The sequence below is a fragment of the Pristiophorus japonicus genome, unplaced genomic scaffold, assembly GCF_044704955.1.
Source record: "Pristiophorus japonicus isolate sPriJap1 unplaced genomic scaffold, sPriJap1.hap1 HAP1_SCAFFOLD_43, whole genome shotgun sequence".
NCBI lineage: Eukaryota > Metazoa > Chordata > Chondrichthyes > Pristiophoridae > Pristiophorus > Pristiophorus japonicus.
In genome coordinates this window covers 166,733-191,411 of record NW_027254201.1, presented here as the reverse complement: position 1 = coordinate 191,411, position 24,679 = coordinate 166,733, and the positions used below count along the sequence as shown (strand labels likewise).

At 48.1% G+C, this 24,679-nt stretch overlaps 3 non-coding genes across 3 annotated transcripts; all 3 read left to right on the top strand.

The window, feature by feature from the left end:
* Positions 1 to 21,195: 21,195 nt before the first annotated feature.
* Positions 21,196 to 21,267, top strand: trnaq-uug (transfer RNA glutamine (anticodon UUG)). The gene has a single exon. It is a non-coding gene; the product is annotated as a tRNA-Gln (tRNA).
* A 1,062-nt stretch (positions 21,268 to 22,329) lies between these two features.
* Positions 22,330 to 22,401, top strand: trnaq-uug (transfer RNA glutamine (anticodon UUG)). The gene has a single exon. It is a non-coding gene; the product is annotated as a tRNA-Gln (tRNA).
* A 1,063-nt stretch (positions 22,402 to 23,464) lies between these two features.
* Positions 23,465 to 23,536, top strand: trnaq-uug (transfer RNA glutamine (anticodon UUG)). The gene has a single exon. It is a non-coding gene; the product is annotated as a tRNA-Gln (tRNA).
* Positions 23,537 to 24,679: the final 1,143 nt, after the last annotated feature.

Here is a 24,679-nt window from a genome sequence, read left to right as displayed (position 1 = left end):
GGAGCTGAGGGTGGATTCACTCTGGAGCATCCACGATGCTGAGAATGACGTGAGTATCACGTGTAGCGAGTTGGTCTTACCGCAGGAGAAGGGTCCATAGCCAGCGAGGGAATGGAAGATCAGCAGGAACAGTAGTGCAAGGAAGGTAGTGCAGGAGTCCCCTGTGGTCATCCCCCTGCAAAACAGATACACTGCTTTGGGTAATGTTGAGGGGGATGACTCATCAGGGGAAGGCAGCAGCAGCCAAGTTCATGGCACCGTGGCTGGCTCTGTTGCACAGGAGGGCAGGAAAAAGAGTGGGAGAGCGATAGTGATAGGGGATTCGATGGTGAGGGGAATAGATAGGCGTTTCTGCGGCCGCAACCGAGACTCCAGGATGGTATGTTGCCTCCCTGGTGCAAGGGTCAACGATGTCTCGGAGCGGGTGCAGGACATTCTAAAAAGGGAGGGAGATCAGCCAGTTGTCGTGGTGCACATTGGTACCAACGACATAGGTAAAAAAAGGGATGAGGTCCTAGAAAACGAATTTAAGGAGCTAGGCGCTAAATTAAATAGTAGGACCACAAAAGTAGTAATCTCGGGATTGCTAACAGTGCCACGGGATAGTCAGAGTAGGAATCACAGGATAGCGCAGATAAATACGTGGCTTGAGCAGTGGTGCAGCAGGGAGGGATTCAAATTCCTGGGGCATTGGAACCGGTTCTGGGGGAGGTGGGACCAGTACAAACCGGACGGTCTGCACCTGGGCAGGACCGGAGCCAATGTCCTCGGGCGAGTGTTTGCTAGTGCTGTTGGGGAGGATTTAAACTAATATGGCAGGGGGATGGGAACCAATGCAGGGAGACAGAGGGAAACAAAAAGGAGGCAACAGCAAAAGACAGAAAGGAGATGAGGAAAAGTGGAGGGCAGAGAAACCCAAGGCAAAGAACAAAAAGGGCCACTGTACAGCAAAATTCTAAAAGGACAAAGGGTGTTAAAAAAACAAGACTGAAGGTTTTGTGTCTTAATGCAAGGAGTATCCGCAATAAGGTGGATGAATTAACTGTGCAAATAGATGTTAACATATATGATGTGATTGGGATTACGGAGACGTGGCTCCAGTATGATCAGGGCTGGGAACTCAACATCCAGGGGTATTCAACATTCAGGAAGGATAGAATAAAAGGAAAAGGAGGTGGGGTAGCATTGCTGGTTAAGGAGGAAATTAAGGCAATCGTTTGGAAGGACATTAGCTTGGATGATGTGGAATCTATATGGACAGAGCTGCAGAATACCAAAGGGCAACAAACGTTAGTGGGAGTTGTGTACAGACCTCCAAACAGTAGTAGTGATGTTGGTGAGGGCATCAAACATGAAATTAGGGTTGCGTGTAATAAAGGTGCAGCAGTTATAATGGGTGACTTTAAGATGCACATAGATTGGGTTAACCAAACTGGAAGCAATACGGTGGAGGAGGATTTCCTGGAGTACATAAGGGATGGTTTTTTAGACCAATATGTCGAGGAACCAACTAGGGGGGAGGCCATCTTAGACTGGGTGTTATGTAATGAGAGAGGAGTAATTAGCAATCTCCTGACTGGTGCCCGAAGGAAACAGAGCAGCTATACCCGGCCCTACTCAGAGAAATGATCAAGAACTTTTACGATTTAGAATTTGACAATGTAGACAAAACAGATATATACATCCTATACGCGAGGGACACCATGGGCACGGGAAGACCTAGAAGGGGCACCTTGAACGACATTTTAACTGCATATCATGCAGGATCCTCTGTGATAAATAGCCTGGACGATATAGAACTACACATGCAGATAAATGGTCTAAAGAACCAACTGAGAAACATCATGAAAGAAGAAAACACAGGAGAAGGCTCAGAGCTACACGAGGACCAGTCTATGATGATCCATTGAAAGGAAATCGTGGCTGAGCTGGAAAAACATGCACAGACAGGGAATGCACTCATGCGGGAGGATAGGAATGCTTCTGACCAGGTTGCACAGAACGAGGTGTGTGTGTTGTACGGGGCATGGTTGTTGGGCGAGGGCCGCAACAACCTGGAGGATTTAAAACAAGGTTTAGTCCCCTACTGGATCAGTAACACGCACCTTGCAGCCCTCCACCCGTACAGTAACTCACTAAGCCCGTGCCAGCTCGGCCTAGCTTCTTAAACTTACCCTGTCCCAGTCGATCGCGATGTTCTAATCACACCATCATGGAGATAGTACTAAGGATGTCAGTCATTGGTGGGACAGCCCACATTGTATACAGGGTGGAGAACATTGGAGTCATTCAAGGAGGTGCACATGTTCATTTCACAGCAATCCCACCCTTTGTCATAAAGTGGGAACACGCTGTGATGGGTACTAACCTCTCCGGGTGCACACATAATACTGTGTCCCCAGCACTTGAACACCTATTCTAAACCACAGTGTGGGTTTAAAGCTGCTGGTGCACAGTCTATCAACTGTACCATGGAGGTAATGGCGCAAAATCATGTCCCTCCACAGGGAGCATACATCGGGGTTGGGACATATTGTGTCACCACCAGTGCGCCCCACTACCAACATGGACACTTCTGGTGTCCGGTCAGTGACAGCAGTTTTTTCTTCAAACCCGAGGCAGAAGTTCAAGTGTCCCAGGAACGGATTGTCCCCATTCCTGAACCCTCCAGTGTTCACCTCACTGTGAGAGAAAACATCACAAACCAGCAGGATTATGTTGTACATTTGGCGATGAAAATCCCCCACTACCCGAACAACTTACTGCTCTGCTAGCAGCTATAGTAATCTCACAAAAACATTTCGATTCTCGAGAACAGAAAACAATTGAGATAGGGAGAAAGATTCTAATGATCACAATTCCACCTTGGTGGGACATTTTCAGAAATATAGAAGTTCCTGCTGGGATCAGAATAGCTTCCCACTTTTTGGTTGTCTGTCAACTCGCGATTATTCTTTACTTATGGTATCTCACTTGTTGAGTGAAACGCAGAGGCCGTCAGGTCAGGCACCAAAGGTGCTGTACGCTCCCTGGCCAAACTTGGGGATCGCACAGGGAGGAGCAACACCATACTACCATGAACTCATCCTTTTTTGGCGTGGAAGCAAGTCATCCTCGTTTCGAGGGACCGCCTATGATGATGATGATGATGGATACATTAACGTCCCGACAGCTCATTGACTGCAGGAGTGGGACCATGTGGCGCTTCAGAAGACATGTCAAAAAGACAAAGTCACTGATTCCGTCTCATGTGCTCCTCCAATCAGGAATAGCAACAAACTAAAAATGCTTAATAATGGTTACACCTTATTTCCAAATAAACTACATAGTTTGGTTAGCCCAATCTATGTGCATATTAAAGTCACCCATTATAACTGCTGCACCTTTATTGCACGCACCCCTAATTTCCTGTTTGATGCCCTCCCCAACATCACTACTACTGTTTGGAGGTCTGTACACAACTCCCACTAACGTTTTTTGCCCTTTGGTTTTCTGCAGCTCTACCCATATAGATTCCACATCATCCAAGCTAATGTCCTTCCTAACTATTGCCTTAATCTCCTCCTCAACCAGCAATGCTACCCCACCTCCTTTTCCTTTTATTCTAACCTTCCTGAATGTTGAACACCCTTGGATGTTGAGTTCCCAGCCCTGATCATCCTGGAGCCACGTCTCCGTAATCCCAATCACATCATATTTGTTAACATATATTTGCACAGTTAATTCATCCACCTTATTGCGGATACTCCTTGCATTAAGACACAAATCCTTTAGGTTTGTTTTTTTAACACCCTCTGTCCTTTAGAATTTTCTGTACAATGGCCCTTTTTGTTCTTTGCCTTGGGTTTCTCTGCCCTCCACTTTTCCTCATCTCCTTTCTGTCTTTTGTTTTTGCCTCCTTTTTGTTTCCCTCTATCTCCCTGCATTGGTTCCCATCGCCCTGCCATATTAGTTTAACTCCTCCCCAACAGCACTAGCAAACACTCCCCCGAGGACATTGGTTCTGATTCTGCCCAGGTGCAGACCGTCCGGATTGTACTGGTCCCACCTCCCCCAGAACCGGTTCCAATGCCCCAGGAATTTGAATGCCTCCCTGCTGCACCATTGCTCAAGCCACGTATTCATCTGAGCTATCCTGCGATTCCTACTCTGACTAGCACGTGGCACTGGTAGCAATCCCTAGATTACTACTTTTGAGGTCCTACTTTTTAATTTAGCTCCTAGCTCCTGAAATTCATTTCGTAGGGCCTCATCCCTTTTTTTACCTATGTCGTTGGTACCAACGTGCACCACGACAACTGGCTGTTCTCCCTCCCTTTTTAGAATGTCCTGCACCCGCTCCGAGACATCCTTGACCCTTGCACCAGGGAGGCAACATATCATCCTGGAGTCTCGGTTGCGGCCGCAGAAACGCCTATCTATTCCCCTTACAATTGAATCCCCTATCACTATCGCTCGGCCACTCTTTTTCCTGTCCTCCTGTGCAACAGAGCCAGCCACGGTGCCATGAACTTGGCTGCTGCTGCCCGCTCCTGATGAGTCATCCCCCTCAACAGCACTCAAAGCAGTGTATCTGTTTTGCAGTGGGATGACCACAGGGGACCCCTGCACTACCTGCCTTGCACTACTCTTCCTGCTGGTCTTCCATTCCCTCGCTGGATGTGGACCCTTCTCCTGCGGTAAGACCAACTCGCTACACGTGATACTCACGTCATTCTCAGCATCGTGGATGCTCCAGAGTGAATCCACCTTCAGCTCCAACTCCGCAACGCGGACCGTCAGTAGCCGGAGGTGGACACACTTTCCGCACATGTAGTCGTCAGGGACACTGGTGTTGTCCTCGTGTTCCCACATGGTACAGGAGGAGCATATCACGTGACCGAGCTGTCCTGCCATGACTTAACCCTTAGATACACTTAAATTGCCGACAACAATGTTAAAAGTTACTGACTAATAAAGAAAAAGAAAAACTACTCACCAATCAGCAGCCAATCACTTACCACGTTGGCTATGACGTCACCTTTTGATTTCTTTCTACTTCTTTTCTGACTTCTCTCAGCTGGAGCTGCACAAGTACGCCTCTCTCGACTCCCGCCTCTCTCGCCGCTCCCCGGACTGCTGAGCCTTTTATAGGCCGCTGCCTCTCTCGACTCCCGCCTCTCTCGACGCTCCCCGGACTGCTGAGCCTTTTATAGGCCGCTGCCTCTCTCGACTCCCGCCTCTCTCGACGCTCCCCGGACTGCTGAGCCTATTATCGGCCGCTGCCTCTCTCGACTCCCGCCTCTCTCGACGCTCCCCGGACTGCTGAGCCTTTTGTTGGCCGCTGCCTCTCTCGACTCCCGCATTTCTCGACGCTCCCCGGACTGCTGAATCTTTTATAGGCCGCTGCCTCTCTCGACTCCCGCCTCTCTCGACGCTCCCCGGACTGCTGAGCCTTTTATAGGCCGCTGCCCCTCTCGACTCCCGCCTCTCTCGACGCTCCCCGGACTGCTGAGCCTTTTATAGGCCGCTGCCTCTCTCGACTACCGCCACTGTGTGTGTCTGTCACAGTGTGATGTGTCTGTGTCTTTCAAACAGACACGTTTTCCCTCCGTGACACTGACCCACGCAGCAACGACCCGTATCCTGGGGCATGGAACGGAGGCCTCCCCAGAGGTAAACCCTTCCTGGCTGGAGTAGTGGGTGGAAGAGACCCCATCCACCCTGGCCACCTTCCCTCGTGGGCGTACACGGCGAGCTCTTCCACACCCGGGGTGTCACCCGCTGCAGTCACGATCGCTGCTCTCTCTCCTGAGACCATAAATGGAGGATTCTTCACGTCTCCTCAGCTGTCGCTGCTCATCCTTATCAGTGCGAGCAGGAACAGGACCCTGTTCATGTTGTTATCCTTCTTGTAGTGCCTCTTTTACTACCGACAAGATGGGTTCTTTTCCTTTCCCCAATACACATGTCACTATTTAGTCACCGGCTGTCGGCTGAAACTCTTGACTTCTATATTCATAAAAACATCCTTATCCTATTCTACTCGTTTCACACCTTCCATACGTGTGGTTTCTTTTCAGTTGTGGTGCCCTGAAATCATTACATGCATAATCTACACTACGCTAGATTCTTACCAAACATACCTTAACACATATCGTATTATTTATGTATATCTGCCACCCATCTCCGGGTGGCCAGGTTAATTCCTGTCCTTCTCTTTTCTTCCCTGGCCTCTGTGTTTCCAGCGGGGCCGGTAGTAGGTCGGACATTACCGCAGGACCTGGAGTGTCATGACCGGAGGTGGGTCTGAGTCCCACACTATTGGGGTAATGTCCCCTCCGGTGATACAGCACACCGCTCCTTTGGGGGTGGCGGCCTGGTTCATTTTGTCCCCTGGGGGTTCTGCCTGGTTGAGGGCCGTGGGCTGGGGACCCCCAATTAGTGGCTGGTCCACCACTATCTCTTCTGGGGGTCCCTCGTCGCCCGAGGCTAATGGCTGGGTGTCCCTACTCGCAGGCTGGTCCCTGATCTTTGGTACCCTTTCACGACAGGTCCCTCTCCCGGGGCAGAACCACCTAAATTGTGGCGCTGGTGACCACGGTGCCTTCGGCCGTGGTGTGCGGAGAGTCCTTCTCAGGTTTTTGACCCCTGTGGGTGCGTCCAAGTCCCAAATGATTGGGGGGATAGCTCCTCCAGTAACTCAGTCCATCGCCCCTCTGGGTACAGTCTGTGGGTCTGCCACGTCCCCTGTGGGATTTCCACAGTCGGGGGCTGCTGGCTGAGGGTCCATGCCTTTAGCACGGTTCTCTGTTCCTGGCTGTCTGTTGCGTTTCGCTGCTGTCCCGGGTTTGAAAAGTTTGCACTGGTTTATGTGGAACCACTTTGTATGGCGAGGCATTTTCACGGCACAGACCATGGGGCTTGCCTTGTCAACAATGTGGTACGGCCCCATGTACAGTGCCTCATAAACCCCGACTCGAGCGTAGTTGCTGACCATAACCTGGTCCCCTATCTCCCATTCGTGGTGTTTGTGGGGCTCTAGCAGCAGTCAGTTGCTCCGATGCTCTTTTCCCATATTGTCAGCAGCCTGCCAGTGAATCTGTTTAATGTGTTCAAACAGGTTCCTGACAAAGCTGTCCCAGCTCGCTTCCCGAAGCTGACCTTCCGTGAGTACCGGGACTAATATATGGGTGGGGGTTCACCTGGCTCTGCCGGTCATGAGCTCATACGGGGAGTACCCCGTGATCTTTGACTGGCTGGCCCGGATCCCTATGAGGACCAGTGGTCGGACCTCTACCCACCTCTTGGGTGAGTCCCCTGTCTCTTTTCGCAGCCTTTCTTTGATGTTGCGGTTGAAAGGCTCCACAGGCCCGGATGACTGCGGGTTGTGGGCGACATGCCATTTACCTTTAATGCTGAGCACCTTAAGGATCTCCTGCACCACCTGCCTGGTGAAGTGGCTCCCCTAGTCGGACTTCACGTACTGGGGTAGTCCCCATCGGGAGAACACCTCCCTGACCAGGATCCTAGCTGTTCCCAGAGCAGTGGCTGTTCGGCATGGGAAGGCTTCCACCCATTTGGTGAATACATCCAACAACACGAGACAGTACTTGTAACCTCCCTGGGCAGTGGGTAGGGGCCCAATGTAATCGACCTGGATCGACTGCCAGGATCCCTCTACCCTCCTGATATGTCCCATAGACACCTTCCTTTTCTGGAGGTCGGGGTTGTTGGCAGCGCACACTAGACAGCTGGCACAGAACTCGCGGACGTCTTCCCTGAATCCCGGACAGCACCCTGCCTGTTCCACCTGTTGCCAAGTGGTCTCAGGTCCAGGGTGTCCTGCTCCTGGACCCTTGTGGGCCAGCTGGAGGAATTCTCTCCGCTGTTGTTGGGGTACTACCCATTGCTCCCCCCTGAACAGCATTCCTTCTGTACGGGCCGTCTACCCTATCCCCTTTTTCTAGCGTGTTCAGGACAGTTTTGGGGACGGGGTCTTGGATCTGAACCGTTTTTAGGTTCGGGGACAATGCTACCCCTGCCCTCCCTGTCATCCCAATCCTGCCCCTGACTGCTGCAATGGGGCCTGGGTTGTACGGATGCCAGAGCTTGCCCGTGCGCACACCTTGCTTGGCCAACATGTCAGCCTGCTGGTTTCCCTCGCTACGGGGTTCAGTGGTGGAATGTGCCTTCACTTTATGTATATAGATCTTCCATTCCTCCTCCACGGCTGTCATGATCTTTTCCAGTCGGGGCTTAATTGCAGGGGTCTCCCGTTTGCAGATGTGTATCCGCGACGGGACCAGATAGCCAAGTACTCCAGACACGAATTGCTTGTGAACATACTGTCCGAGAAAATCGTGTGTGGGCTGGGGAATTCTTCGGTGTGTGTGACTACATATACCACCGCAGACAGTTCAGCGTGCTGGGCACTCATCACACTGGGGAGTTTAATTGCCAGGGCCATGCCTGCCTCTGGGTCATAAACTCCGCAGCCTGTGAGTCGTTCACCCGCAGATCCGTGCTTGAACCGTCCACAAAGATCTCTCGGCCTCTGCGGTGTAACCCAGACCGAAAACCTATGTTAATTTCCTACCGTACACCGGTGGGCAGTCCCTGGATAGATCATGTTGGCTGCGAGTCTTGGCTCGCAGAGACCCTGTACCCTCAGGTCCATCTGGGAGAGGAGGAGGGTCCAGCGAGCAATGCAGGCACTGCTCTCTGTCCCGTCCTTGATCCGACCTTCCAGGAGCATTTGGGTGGGCGTATGGTGGGTAAGGACTGTGATAGGGGACCCCCCTGTGAAGATCAGTGAATTTTCACAGCCCAGTGAGTGGCTAGGAGATGCCGCTCACAGTTGGAGTGTCCCTTCTCCACATCCGTGAGTATCCTGGAGGAGTAGACCACTGGTCTCAGCCGGCCATGCCACTCTTGGAGCAGTACTGCACTCAGGCTGTCCCTTCACTGGCTGCTACCTCCAGGAAAAACTCTTTACCCCCATCAATAGCCCCTAGAGCTGGTGCGGTCTGCAGGTCTTTTTTGAGTTGGATAAATGCTGCTTCTCAGCCTTCGTCCCATTCCCACTCCACTCCCTTGTGTCGGAGTCGGAGCAGAGGGGCTGCTGTGGCTGCATAATTCTCAATGAGATCTCTGCTGTACCCGGTTAGCCCGAGAAAAGATCTTGCTTCTGTTACTGTGTTGGGGGCTGGTAACTTCTGCACTGCTTCCCTTGTAGCTTTGTCAATGGCCCTTTCCCCAGCGCGCACAGCCAGTCCCAGGAATTTTACTTCCTTCAGACCGATCTGTGCCTTTGTGGGATTCACTTTAAAACCTCCTTCTTTCAGCAGCTCCAGCAGTTCAGCCAGCAGTGGACCATAGAAACATAGAAACATAGAAAATAGGTGCAGGAGCAGGCCATTCAGCCCTTCTAGCCTGCACCGCCATTCAACGAGTTCATGGCTGAACATGAAACTTCAGTACCCACTTCCTGCTTTCACGCCATACCCCTTGATCCCCCGAGTACTAAGGACTTCATCTAACTCCCTTTTGAATATATTTAGTGAATTGGCCTCAACTACTTCCTGTGGTAGAGAATTCCACAGGTTCACCACTCTCTGGGTGAAGAAGTTTCTCCTTATCTCGGTCCTAAATGGCTTACCCCTTATCCTTAGACTGTGACCCCTGGTTCTGGACTTCCCCAACATTGGGAACATTCTTCCTGCATCCAACCTGTCCAAACCCGTCAGAATTTTAAACGTTTCTATGAGGTCCCCTCTCACTCTTCTGAACTCCAGTGAATACAAGCCCAGTTGATTCACTCTTTCTTGATAGGTCAGTCCCACCATCCCGGGAATCAGTCTGGTGAATCTTCGCTGCACTCCCTCAACAGCAAGTATGTCCTTCCTCAAGTTAGGAGACCAAAACTGTACACAATACTCCAGGTGTGGCCTCACCAAGGCCCTGTACAACTGTAGCAACACCTCCCTGCCCCTGTACTCAAATCCCCTCGCTATGAAGGCCAACATGCCATTTGCTTTCTTAACCGCCTGCTGTACCTGCATGCCAACCTTCAATGACTGATGTACCATGACACCCAGGTCTCGTTGCACCTTCCCTTTTCCTAATCTGTCACCATTCAGATAATAGTCTGTCTCTCTGTTTTTACCACCAAAGTGGATAACCTCACATTTATCCACATTATACTTCATCTGCCACGCATTTGCCCACTCACCTAACCTATCCAAGTCACTCTGTAGCCTCATAGCTTCCTCCTCGCAGCTCACACTGCCACCCAACTTAGTGTCATCTGCAAATTTGGAGATACTACATTTAATCCCTTCGTCTAAATCATTAATGTATAATGTAAACAGCTGGGGCCCCAGCACAGAACCCTGCGGTACCCCACTAGTCACTGCCTGCCATTCCGAAAAGTACCCATTTACTCCTACTCTTTGCTTCCTGTCTGACAACCAGTTCTCAATCCACGTCAGCACACTACCCCCAATCCCATGTGCTTTATCTTTGCACATTAATCTCCTGTGTGGGACCTTGTCGAAAGCCTTCTGAAAGTCCAAATATACCACATCAACTGGTACTCCTTTGTCCACTTTATTGGAAACATCCTCAAAAAATTCCAGAAGATTTGTCAAGCATGATCTCCCTTTTACAAATCCATGCTGACTTGGACCTATCATGTCACCATTTTCCAAATGCGCTGCTATGACATCCTTAATAATTGATTCCATCATTTTACCCACTACTGAGGTCAGGCTGACCGGTCTATAATTCCCTGCTTTCTCTCTCCCTCCTTTTTTAAAAAGTGGGGTTACATTGGCTACCCTCCACTCGATAGGAACTGATCCAGAGTCAATGGAATGTTGGAAAATGACTGTCAATGCATCCGCTATTTCCAAGGCCACCTCCTTAAGTACTCTGGGATGCAGTCCATCAGGCCCTGGGGATTTATCGGCCTTCAATCCCATCAATTTCCCCAACACAATTTCCCGACTAATAAAGATTTCCCTCAGTTCCTCCTCTTTAATAGACCCTCTGACCACTTTTATATCCGGAAGGTTGTTTGTGTCCTCCTTAGTGAATACTGAACCAAAGTACTTGTTCAATTGGTCTGCCATTTCTTTGTTCCCCGTTATGACTTCCCCTGATTCTGACTGCAGGGGACCTACGTTTGTTTTTACTAACCTCTTTCTCTTTACATACCTATAGAAACTTTTGCAATCCGCCTTAATGTTCCCTGCAAGCTTCTTCTCGTACTCCATTTTCCCTGCCCTAATCAAACCCTTTGTCCTCCTCTGCTGAGTTCTAAATTTCTCCCAGTCCTCAGGTTCGCTGCTATTTCTGGCCAATTTGTATGCTACTTCCTTGGCTTTAATACTATCCCTGATTTCCCTAGATAGCCACGGTTGAGCCACCTTCCCTTTTTTATTTTTACGCCAGACAGGAATGTACAATTGTTGTAATTCATCCATGCGTTCTCTAAATGTCTGCCATTGCCCATCCACAGTCAACCCCTTAAGTATCATTAGCCAATCTATCTTAGCCAATTCATGCCTCATACCTTCAAAGTTACCCTTCTTTAAGTTCTGGACCATGGTCTCTGAATTAACTGTTTCATTCTCCATCCTAATGCAGAATTCCACCATATTATGGTCACTCTTCCCCAAGGGGCCTCGCACAATGAGATTGCTAATTAATCCTCTCTCATTACACAACACCCAGTCTAAAATGGCCTCCCCCCTAGTTGGTTCCTCGACATATTGGTCTAGAAAACCATCCCTTATGCATTCCAGGAAATCCTCCTCCACCGTATTGCTTCCAGTTTGGCTAGCCCAATCTATGTGCATATTAAAGTCACCCATTATAACTGCTGCACCTTTATTGCATGCACTCTTAATTTCCTGTTTGATGCCCTCCCCAACATCACTACTACTGTTTGGAGGTCTGTACACAACTCCCACTAACGATTTTTGCCCTTTAGTGTTCTGCAGCTCCACCCATATAGATTCCACATCATCCAAGCTAATGTCTTTCCTAACTATTGCATTAATCTCCTCTTTAACCAGTAATGCTACCCCACCTCCTTTTCCTTTTATTCTATCCTTCCTGAATGTTGAATACCCCTGGATGTTGAGTTCCCAGCCCTGATCATCCTGGAGCCACGTCTCCGTAATCCCAATCACATCATATTTGTTAACATCTATTTGCACAATTAATTCATCCACCTTATTGCGGATACTCCTTGCATTAAGACACAAAGCCTTCAGGCTTGTTTTTTTAACACCCTTTGTCCTTTTAGAATTTTGCTGTACAGTGGCCCTTTTTGTTCTTTGCCTTGGTTTTCTCTGCCGTCCACTTTTCCTCATCTCCTTTCTGTCTTTTGCTTTTGCTTCCTTTTTGTCTCCCTCTGTCTCCCTGTATAGGTTCCCATCCCCCTGCAATATTAGTTTAACTCCTCCCCAACAGCACTAGCAAACACTCCCCCTAGGACATGGGTTCCGGACCTGCCCAGGTGCAGACCGTCCGGTTTGTACTGGTCCCACCTCCCCCAGAACCGGTTCCAATGCCCCAAGAATTTGAATCCCTCCCTGCTGCACCACTGCTCAAGCCATGTATTCATCTGCGCTATCCTGCGATTCCTACTCTGACTAGCACGTGGCACTGGTAGCAATCCCGAGATTACTACTTTTGAGGTCCTACTTTTTAATTTAGCTCCTAGCTCCTTAAATTCTTTTCGTAGGACCTCATCCCTTTTTTTACCTATGTCGTTGGTACCAATGTGCACCACGACAACTGGCTGTTCTCCCTCCCATTTCAGAATGTCCTGCACCCGCTCCGAGACATCCTTGACCCTTGCACCAGGGAGGCAACATACCATCCTGGAGTCTCGGTTGCGTCCGCAGAAACGCCTATCTATTCCCCTCACCATCGAATCCCCTATCACTATCGCGCTCCCACTCTTTTTCCTGCCCTCCTTTGCAGCAGAGCCACCTACGGTGCCATGAACTTGGCTGCTGCTGCCCTCCCCTGATGAGTCATCCTCCCCAACAGTACTCAAAGCAGTGTATCTGTTTTGCAGGGGGATGACCACAGGGGACTCCTGCACTATCTTTCTTGCACTGCTCTTCCTGTTGGTCTTCCATTCCATATCTGGCTGTGGACCCTTCTCCTGCGGTAAGACCAACTCACTACACGTGATACTCACGTCATTCTCAGCATCGTGGATGCTCCAGAGTGAATCCACCTTCAGCTCCAATTCTGCAACGCGGACCGTCAAGAGCTCGAGGCGGATACACTTCCCACACACGTAGTCGTCAGGGACACCGGAAGTGTCCCCGAGTTCCCACATGGTACAGGAGGAGCATATCACATGACTGAGCTCTCCTGCCATGTCTTAACCTTAGATACCCTTAAATTGGTAATAACAATGTTATAGTTCACTTACTGATATAAAAAAGAAAAGAAAAGCTACTCACCCAACACCAGCCAATCACTTACCCCATTGGCTGTGACGTCACTTTTTGATTACTTTCTACTTCTATTTTGCTTTCTCTCCCGCTGTAGCTGCACCAGTATGCTTTTGACAGGTCGCTCCCCTCTCACCAACTGCCGCCGGCTCTCGATCTCCCGCTGGGCTTTTGACAGGTCGCTCCCCTCTCACCAACTGCCGCCGGCTCTCGATCTCCCGCTGGGCTTTTGACAAGTCGCTCCCCTCTCACCAACTGCCGCTGGCTCTCGATCTCCCGCTGGGCTTTTGACAGGTCGCTCCCCTCTCACCAACTGCCGCCGGCTCTCGATCTCCCGCTGGGCTTTTGACAGGTCGCTCCCCTCTCACCAACTGCCGCTGGCTCTCGATCTCCCGCTGGGCTTTTGACAGGTCGCTCCCCTCTCACCAACTGGGACCATCCCAGCACGCTGTTGAAGGACTCCTGGTGTCCATTCTAAGTTAGTTTGGAGTAAGTTTTCACTGCCGAAACTTTGAAAACAGGCGTAAGTGGCTGGACACGCCCCCTTTTGAAAAAAAAATTCTGTTCCAAAGTGAAACCATGCGCCTCCCCCTCATCGGCGAATAGGAGCAGGTCGTCCACATACTGTACCAGCTGCTGGGGTCTGCTGAAGGTCTTTAAACAGTTGGCCATACATTGATGGAAAATACTGGGGCTGTTGTGGAAGCCCTGAGGGAGACAGTTCCAAGTGTATTGCTGTCCTTTAAAGGTAAAAGCAAATTTGTACTGATCTTCTCTTCTTAAAGGTATGGACCAAACCCGTTGCAAATGTCCAGCACTGTGAAGGTGGTCGCGGAGGCTGGGATACGTCCAATGAGGTCGGCGACAGCAGCAACCGTGGGTGCACAGGCGGGGATGTTACGGTTGAGTACTCGATAGTCCACCGTGGCTCTCCAGGTGTTGTCCCGTTTCTTAACCGGCCAAAACGGAGAATTCACATGGGTAGCTATTGGTCTCAATACCCTTGTTTCACTAAAGAACCCAAGGCTGTTTCCATGTCTGCCTCCGCCTCCATGGGGAAATTATACTGTTTCTACGGTCGGGTCATAGGGTCACCATCTATGCTAAGCTCGACCACGTTTATCCTCCCACAGTCGTGTTTGTGAGTGGCAAAAGCTGCAAGGTTTGCCCTTACATACTCTTGGTACTCCATCGGAGTGTTACTGACCAGTGATTCACGGTCGTAACACTCCTTTGGCTTCATGGTGCACACTGTCCCCTTTCCCCGTTTTTCTGGGATAACCATTACCTCACTCTCCTGTCCCGTACAGACTGACCCCCAAAGACAGTCGTTTCTTAAATCAACTAGGATCCCTGGCCTAGAATAAAGTCAGCCCCCAGGATTCCTCTCCCTTCCTGTTCCCACTTCATCAGGACACAAGTCCACTTGGTGTGGAGTGTTCCTAAATGAACAGAGAGCGGAACGGAGAATGAGCCAACCTGCTCGGTGCCTGTGAAACCCACCAAACTCTAGGGGACCCCGTTAGACAGAGGTTAGGCGGCGGGGTTATTTACATAGACAAGGGTACTTGATGCACCGGTATCCAGCAAGTCAGTCCCTTTAACCTTTTCCACCTCCATCTGAACGGTCGGTCTCCCCCACGCATCGTACTCGAGGGAACACAGGGGAACAGGCTGTGTCTGTTCTCGTCACTGTTTTGGCTGGGATGGGGCAGATGGGATTTCGGTACCGGTGGCGGTGGCCACCCTCCCAGAGCCATCCAGCATTGTTCGCAGCGCAGTCAGAAAGGTATCAAACGTGTGGGGAGGGGCTGGCTTCTCGGTCTCGGTCTTTTGGGCAGGGGCAGGAGAACTCTTCCCTGTGCTACTCTTCCATGGGTTTCTACAATCCTTTCTCCAGTGCCCACACTTTCCGCACCCAAAACAGGTACGTTTTGTACCGGAGGGGTTGCCCCCGTCGTGGCACCATTCCCTCTTGTCCTGACTAGGTCTGATTTCGAGGACCCTTCCCTTGGGTGTGTGCTCTTCGATCCCCCTGCCGTTCCAGTAGGCTCGGGTCAGTTCCCTGACCACTCCCTGTTCGGTGGCCTGGGGATTTCTCGGGTCAAACCAGGCCTCAGCCTTTGTCCTTATACGTGGTAAATTGTTTGCCATCAGGCTTCGGAGCCAGTGGGCTCTCTCATCCCGGCTTAGGTGATTCCGGTCGAGGTCCCCTCCACAGACGCTCTGGTACACAGGCCACAGCCTGTCTGCGAAAACCTGTCGGGTTTTCCCTGTGAGCTGCACTGTTGGGATTCCCATCATTACAGTCCATGGTTTCGAGAATATCTTCCTGGACAGCGGCACATGTCCTTTGCCCCCTTTTGCTCTCGGCAGAGAGGGACTGGTACAGCTTGCCGTCAAATGAGAGGAGGTGCATATTTGCTATCTCAGCATCATCACACCTGTTAATATCCCCTGCCTGTTCCACTTCCATAAAGTGGACCGAGGTGTCCCCCTTTGGGGTGAGCTTTCCCAGGTGAATTATCATAGCCCTGAGCTGTTGGGTCGTGTGGGGAACCACAAACTGACTTTTCAGGGGCCCCAGACCCCCAGCACCGGTGGGCGGGCCAAACATTTGTTGCCGGACCGGGCACATTGGCCCTGGTTCTGGCCCTTCCTGTTCTGGCTCGCCTACTCCTCCTCCCTGCTGCCAAGCCAAGCTGAAACTCGGTGCCACAGGTGGTGGTGGTCCGCTATCTCTGTCCGCCCCACAACTCGTTCACCCTCCTGCTGCCGAACCGGTATAGTCACTGGTACCACAGGTGGTGGTTGAACAGTTTCCTCCTTCTCTTCCAGGTTTACCCGGGCCATACCCGGGTTTATTAGGAATACCTTGCCTTTTGCCTTGCACAGAGCAAGGGTTAAACTTTTGTTTGTTGCTGGCAGGGACCGTGGTCTCCTGACTCAAACCCATTAGTGCTGGCTACTTTATAAGCTGCTGTACGTCTCTTAACTTATCCTCCAGCTCTTTTACTTGAAGGGTGAGGCGAGTGTTTTCCTCCCAAAGTATCTTTTCATTATTCTTCGCCTCGGTAACCTGACACTGAAAACAGTCCTGGCTGTTTTTGAACCTTTCCATTCGCTGTGTCTTTCCATGTTTTAGTTTACGGAGTTCCCCCCACAGCTTTCTTCTGCCATAGCCCTGTCATGTGATGTTTCTGCACATTCACATCGTTCTGCCCGCAGTAACTCGATGTTCTTATCTAGGGGTTGGACCTGTTGCTGTCGTCAGGACAACCAAATTGCCTTTTCTACTGATTCCTCATGGTACTTGCTGGCTGTCCACTGGGCCGCAGCGTCTCCTGAACGCTCAGCGCGCAACAGACCAAGCACCCATTCCTTAGTGACATTCACTTTCTTGTACACATCGGAGGAAATCCTCTCTTCCATTTTTGTTCTTTCCTCCCAAACAGCAATCTCTGCATCACATCCTTTACACCAAAGTCCTGCCGTGGTCGCCATTCTGTCGGGCGTGGTGTGTGGGGTGAGGTTCACCTCTGACCTTCTGAACGGTTTGAATCGCTCGCACTATCTGGGTTCTAGGCTTTGGATTTATTTGCGAATGTGATAAAGTGCAAGAAACAACTGGTTTTGGTGCAAAGAACCTCAATTTTATTCAGAGCAAGAACGTAAAATGTCGAGCTTGTAATTACTAGAATAAAAAACACTTATCACACTTTAAAGGGGTTACAGAAAAATAATACACCTCCCACCTCCCAATGCCTAACTCTGACTCGGTGAAACTCGAGGGTAAACAGGGATTATGCTCACCAATCCTCTTATTGTCAGTTGGCGGTGGTTTGCAGTTTCGAGGTTCGCTGGACTCTTTAAGTTCTGCTTGCCGTAACCCGAACATCGTGGAAGACTTCTTACTGCGTAGTCTTCAGTTGGGTGGTGTCCGCTGATGCGGTAGGGTGCGTATTGGATTTATGGGGTGAGTACCCACTTTCTTCCGTCAGCAGTAGGTTTTAAAGTTCTTTTGGGTAATGTTTCACCTGTTGGTATCCAGGAACAGATTGTAGAGGGGAAACTTTCGAAGCTTCGGTTTCTTCTTGAGGACTTTTATTCTTAGAATTTGTCGATTGCGGTGTTTTCGATGTTACCACATTGGCTGTGGTCAGTTGCTGCCACGATGATGATGTTCGAAGTTACTGGGAACTGCTTTCTCTGCTGTGATGATGTTCTTCCTTCTCCTTCGGTAGCAGGGCAGTGTGGTCCAGGAGTGTCGTCGAGGCTGAAGATGTCGGAGCTCAGAAGAGCTGTATAGGAGGCTGTGTAGCAAGCTCTCTGGAAGGCTTGTTACAAACTGCTGCAGCGTTCTCTCTCCTTTTTCCCTCCTTCCCGTTCTCCTTCTTTTGTTAAAAAACAGGGACCCAGTTATACTTTGGGAGCCGTTCTAATCTGCGTGACAAATGAGCCCCGATTCTTTGTTTTCATTTTGGCGTGCTTGATATCTCTTTGTTATATTTTGGCGGGCCCATTAATGGTAACCTGTCTCGGATGTGTCGAACTTTTGAATTTGTTAATTGATCGGGAAAATTAGATTTTTGGTATTTGCAATGTCTGCCTAGGCCTGGGTTTTCCATGCGGGCTGGATGGGCCATTGTCATTATGTATACGCTGGATGGGTTTCCTGCTCAGAGTGATGGCTGGCTATCTCTGGGTTGATTGTTGCTATTTTAATGTCCCCCAGGGAGATGGGTTTTCGAGTTTACACAAACCCCAGACAATTTGTTCAGCTTCAATATCCCAGACAGCTTCAATACCCAAACTGCTTTCTTTGAACGATCCTTCAGTTCTCAGCCCTTTCCACACAGAACCAATCTGCCTTGTAAAATCCAAAATTTGATTAAAACTCGTAGTTTCTTCCATGTGCACTTTAAGATCCCAAACTTTCTGGTTGATTGTTCCAAATTAAATTTCCTTTCCAATGAGTCCACAGACTGGGGGGTTGTCCAACGAATTTTTGCAATCCTACTCCTGCACCTATTTTCTATGTTTCTATGTTTCGATGTTTCTATGTTTCAAAAACTTTGGCATGATTGGTTCCATGGTGTAATGGTGAGCATTCTGGACTCAGTAAACCAGTGATCTGAGTTCACATTGTGGTGGAACCTCAATTCTTGCTGTCCCAGCTGCTGAACATTTGGGACAAACAAGTGAAAGTCACCTGGTGTTGGTGGGCAGTTTTGTGGCCTTTGTCAGTGATACTTGATCTGCAAGTCTAGTTGTCAAATCGTGTGTTCAACCATCAGTTACCTGTTACAAATCAGCGGAGGATAAACCAGTTATTTATCTTATGCTGCCTTTACCTGCACAATGTGTGCTGAGATTATCTGTGCAATATGCTTTCAGCAGGATGAATAAAAGCAACGCTTTTTGAAATGCAGGCACTGCATGTTTTGTACACGAAAAAATTTGCATTTTCTTTTCATGCCAAGTATTTACATTAATGCATTGCAATGCCAATGCACTTTTTACCTGGCAAGACTGAAGTACAAGCTGTGATGAACAGTGTGAAACAAAAACAGGCACTTGAGAACCCAAAGCCTCGACGGCATCTGTGTGAATTGGTCTGCATGGATAATTAGCCGAACGTAAAGAGGGGAACGCTATGGAAGAGAAAAGGCTGAGCCAAAGTGTAATGTTGGAGATGATTTTATTGTTTTTGAGAAATGTTTCAAATAATTTTTTCATTGTTGGTTCCATGGTGTAATGGTAAGGACTCTGAATTCAGCGATCTGAGTTCAAATCTTGGGGGAACCTGAATGCTTGTTGTCCCAGCTGCTGAAAATTTGGGACAAACAGATGAAAGACAATTGGTGGGCAGTTTTGTTGCCTTTGTCATTGATGCTTGATCGACAAGTCTCGTTGCCAAATCGTGTGTTCATTCACTGGAGTTTAGAAGGATGAGAGGGGATCTCATCGAAACATGTAAGATTCTGACGGGACTGGACAGGTTAGATACAGGAAAATGTTCCCGATGTTGGGGAAGTCCAGAACCAGGGGTTATAGTCTTAGGATAAGGGGTAGGCCATTTAGGACCAAGATGAGGAGAAACTTCTTCACTCAGAGAGTTCTTAACCTGTGGAATTTCCTGCCGCAGAGAGTTGTTGATGCCAGTTCATTGGATATATTCAAGAGGGAGTTAGATATGGCTCTTACGGTTAAGGGGATCAAGGGGTATGGAGAGAAAGCAGGATAGGGGTACTGAAGGAAAGATCAGCCATGATCTTATAGAATGGCGGGGAAGGCTCGAAGGGCCGAATGGCCTACACCTGCACCTGTTTTTTTCTATGTTTCTATGTTACTAACCATCAGTTAGCTGTTACAAATCAGCGGAGGAGAAATCAGCTCATTGTCTAAAATACTGCCTTTACCTGCACAATGTGTGCTGAGATTATCTGTGCAATATGCATTCAGCAAGATGAACAAAAATAACGCTTTTTGAAATGCAGGCACTGCCACGAGAGATAAAAAAAGGACGAACCAAAGTGTAATGTTGGAGATGATTTTGCTGTTTTTGAGAAATGTTTCAAAGATTTTGCTGTAGTTGGTTCCATAGTGTAATGGTGAGCACTCTGGACTTTAAATCCAATTAGCTGAGTTCAAATCTCAGTAGAACCTGAATGCTTGTTGTCCCATCTACTGAAATTTAGGGACAAACAAATGAAAGATACATGGTGCTGGAGGGAAGTTTTGTTGCCTTTGTCATTGATGCTTGATCCACAAGTCTGGTTGTCAAATCGTCTGCTCAACAATCAGTTACCTTTTACAAATCAGCGGAGGAGAAATCAGTTTGTCGTCGAATGCTGCCTTTGCCTGCACAATGTGTGCTGAGATTATCTGTGCAATATGCATTCCGCAGGATGAATAAAAGCAACGCTTTTTGAAATGCAGGCACTTCATAGAAACATCGAAACATAGAAAATACTTGCAGGAGTAGGCCATTCAGCCCTTCGAGCCTGCACCATCACACAATAAGATCATGGCTGATCATTCACCTCAGTATCCAATTCCTGCTTTGTCTCCATACCTCTTGATCCCTTTAGCCGTCAGGGCCACATCTAACTCCCTCTTGAATATATCCAATGAACTGTTATCAAAAACTCTCTGCAGTAGTGAATTGCACAGGTTAACAACTTTCTGAGTGAAGAAGGTTCTCCTCATCTCGGTCCTAAATGGCTTACCCATTATTCCGAGACTGTGTTCCATGGTTCTGGACTTCCCCAATATTGGGAACATTCTTCCTGCATCTAACCTGTCCAGTCCCATCAAAATTTTATATGTGTCTATGAGATCCCCTCTCATTCTTCTAAACTCCAGTGAATAAAGGCACAGTCGATCCAGTCTCTCCTCATATGTCGGTCCTGCCATCACGCGAATCAGTCTGGTGAACCTTCGCACTCGACAAAACGTTGCGTTTTCTTTTCATGCCAAGCATTTTACATTTATGCATTGCAATGCCAACGCACTTTTTACCTTGCAAGACTGAAGAACAAGCTGTGATGAACAGTGTGAAACAGAAACAGCTGCTCGACGGCATCTGTGTGAATTGCTCTGCGTCGATAATTAGCAGAGTGCAAAGAAGGGAAACTGACATGAAATATGAGAAAAGGCCGAGCCAAAGTGCAATGTTGGAGATGATTTTTTTGTTTTTGAGAACTGTTTCAAAGATTTTTGTGTGGTGGGTTCCATGGTGTAATGGTGAGCACTCTGGACTTTGAATCCAGTGATCTGAGTTCAAATCTCAGTGGAACCTCAATTCTTGTTGTCCCAGTGGCTGAAAATTTGGGACAAACAAGTGAAAGACACCTGGTGTTGGGGGGAAGTTTTGTTGCCTTTGTCATTGATGCTTGATCCACAAGTCTGGTTGTCAAATCGTCTGCTCAACAATCAGTTACCTTTTACAAATCAGCGGAGGAGAAATCAGTTTGTCGTCGAATGCTGCCTTTGCCTGCACAATGTGTGCTGAGATTATCTGTGCAATATGCATTCCGCAGGATGAATAAAAGCAACGCTTTTTGAAATGCAGGCACTTCATAGAAACATCGAAACATAGAAAATACTTGCAGGAGTAGGCCATTCAGCACTTCGAGCCTGCACCATCACACAATAAGATCATGGCTGATCATTCACCTCAGTATCCAATTCCTGCTTTGTCTCCATACCTCTTGATCCCTTTAGCCGTCAGGGCCACATCTAACTCCTCTTGAATATATCCAATGAACTGTTATCAAAAACTCTCTGCAGTAGTGAATTGCACAGGTTAACAACTTTCTGAGTGAAGAAGGTTCTCCTCATCTCGGTCCTAAATGGCTTACCCATTATTCCGAGACTGTGTTCCATGGTTCTGGACTTCCCCAATATTGGAAACATTCTTCCTGCATCTAACCTGTCCAGTCCCATCAAAATTTTATATGTGTCTATGAGATCCCCTCTCATTCTTCTAAACTCCAGTGAATAAAGGCACAGTCGATCCAGTCTCTCCTCATATGTCGGTCCTGCCATCACGCGAATCAGTCTGGTGAACCTTCGCACTCGACAAAACGTTGCGTTTTCTTTTCATGCCAAGCATTTTACATTTATGCATTGCAATGCCAACGCACTTTTTACCTTGCAAGACTGAAGTACAAGCTGTGATGAACAGTGTGAAACAGAAACAGCTGCTCGACGGCATCTGTGTGAATTGCTCTGCGTCGATAATTAGCAGAGTGCAAAGAAGGGAAACTGACATGAAATATGAGAAAAGGCCGAGCCAAAGTGCAATGTTGGAGATGATTTTTTTGTTTTTGAGAACTGTTTCAAAGATTTTTGTGTGGTGGGTTCCATGGTGTAAAGGTGAGCACTCTGGACTTTGAATCCAGTGATCTGAGTTCAAATCTCAGTAGAACCTCAATTCTTGTTGTCCCAGTGGCTGAAAATTTGGGACAAACAAGTGAAAGACACCTGGTGTTGGGGGGAAGTTTTGTTGCCTTTGTCATTGATGCTTGATCCACAAGTCTGGTTGTCAAATCGTCTGCTCAACAATCAGTTACCTTTTACAAATCAGCGGAGGAGAAATCAGTTTGTCGTCGAATGCTGCCTTTGCCTGCACAATGTGTGCTGAGATTATCTGTGCAATATGCATTCCGCAGGATGAATAAAAGCAACGCTTTTTCAAATGCAGGCACTTCATAGAAACATCGAAACATAGAAAATACTTGCAGGAGTAGGCCATTCAGCCCTTCGAGCCTGCACCATCACACAATAAGATCATGGCTGATCATTCACCTCAGTATCCAATTCCTGCTTTGTCTCCATACCTCTTGATCCCTTTAGCCGTCAGGGCCACATCGAACTCCCTCTTGAATATATCCAATGAACTGTGATCAAAAACTCTCTGCAGTAGTGAATTGCACAGGTTAACAACTTTCTGAGTGAAGAAGGTTCTCCTCATCTCGGTCCTAAATGGCTTACCCATTATTCCGAGACTGTGTTCCATGGTTCTGGACTTCCCCAATATTGGGAACATTCTTCCTGCATCTAACCTGTCCAGTCCCATCAAAATTTTATATGTGTCTATGAGATCCCCTCTCATTCTTCTAAACTCCAGTGAATAAAGGCACAGTCGATCCAGTCTCTCCTCATATGTCGGTCCTGCCATCACGCGAATCAGTCTGGTGAACCTTCGCACTCGACAAAACGTTGCGTTTTCTTTTCATGCCAAGTATTTTACATTTATGCATTGCAATGCCAACGCACTTTTTACCTTGCAAGACTGAAGTACAAGCTGTGATGAACAGTGTGAAACAGAAACAGCTACTCGACGGCATCTGTGTGAATTGCTCTGCGTCGATAATTAGCAGAGTGCAAAGAAGGGAAACTGACATGAAATATGAGAAAAGGCCGAGCCAAAGTGCAATGTTGGAGATGATTTTTTTGTTTTTAAGAACTGTTTCAAAGATTTTTGTGTGGTGGGTTCCATGGTGCAATGGTGAGCATTCTGGACTTTGAATCCAGTGATTTGAGTTCAAATCTCAGTGGAACCTCAATTCTTGTTGTCCCAGTGGCTGAAAATTTGGGACAAACAAGTGAAAGACACCTGGTGTTGGGGGGCAGTTGTGTTGCCTTTGTCAGTGATGCTTGATCTGCGAGTCGAGTTGTCAAATCGTGTGTTCAACCATCAGTTACCTGTTACAAATCAGCTGAGGAGAAACCAGTTGTTTTATCTAATGCTGCCTTTACCTGCACAATGTGTGCTGAGATTATCTGTGCAATATGCTTTCAGCAGGATGAATAAAAGCAACGCTTTTTGAAATTCAGGCACTGCATGTTTTGTACTCGAAAAAATTTGCATTTTCTTTTCATGCCAAGCATTTACATTAATGCATTGCAATGCCAATGCACTTTTTACCTGGCAAGACTGAAGTACAAGCTGTGATGAACAATGTGAAACAAAAACACGCACTTGAGAACCCCTAGCCTCGACGGCATCTGTGTAAATTGCTTTTGTGTTGCTTTCATGGTAAATTAACCCCTCACCTTCTTTTGCACAATAAAAGAAATGCTAACTGAGGGACAGTCGATACTTCAATCATTTGTCCTGTGCTTTGAGGAGCGGGCAGGGAAGTTGACCTGAGTCCATGATCGGATCGGCCATGATCGTATTAAATGATGGAACAGGCTCGAGGGGCGTATGGCCGACTCCTGCTCCTATTCCTTATGTTCTTATGTTCTTGCGCATGTTCGCCTAATTTGTAATCTGCGCCTGATTTTTTAATGTGGAGAACAGGTTTTTTGAGTTCGACAAAAATCTTCACTTGCTACATTCTAACTTAGTTTGGAGGACGTTTTCACTGTCGAAACTTTGAAATCAGGCGTCAGTGGCCGGACATGCCCCCTTTTGAAGAAAAAATTCTGTTCCAAAGTGGAACTGTTCTACCTGACTAGAACTGCAGAAAATTTAATGTGGAGAATTGCGATTTCTAAGATAGTCTGTTCTCCACCAGTTGCTCCTAAAAATCAGGCGCAAATCATGTGGAAACTTGGGCTCCGTATATGTATTAATAGAATCAATTTCCACCAGTTTCTTTAAACCCAATCACATAATTTATTTCTAGTGGGCTGGATGGAGGAACATGATCCATGTAAAAAATTGTTATCGTTTTACTTGAACTGAATGCTCATGAAAT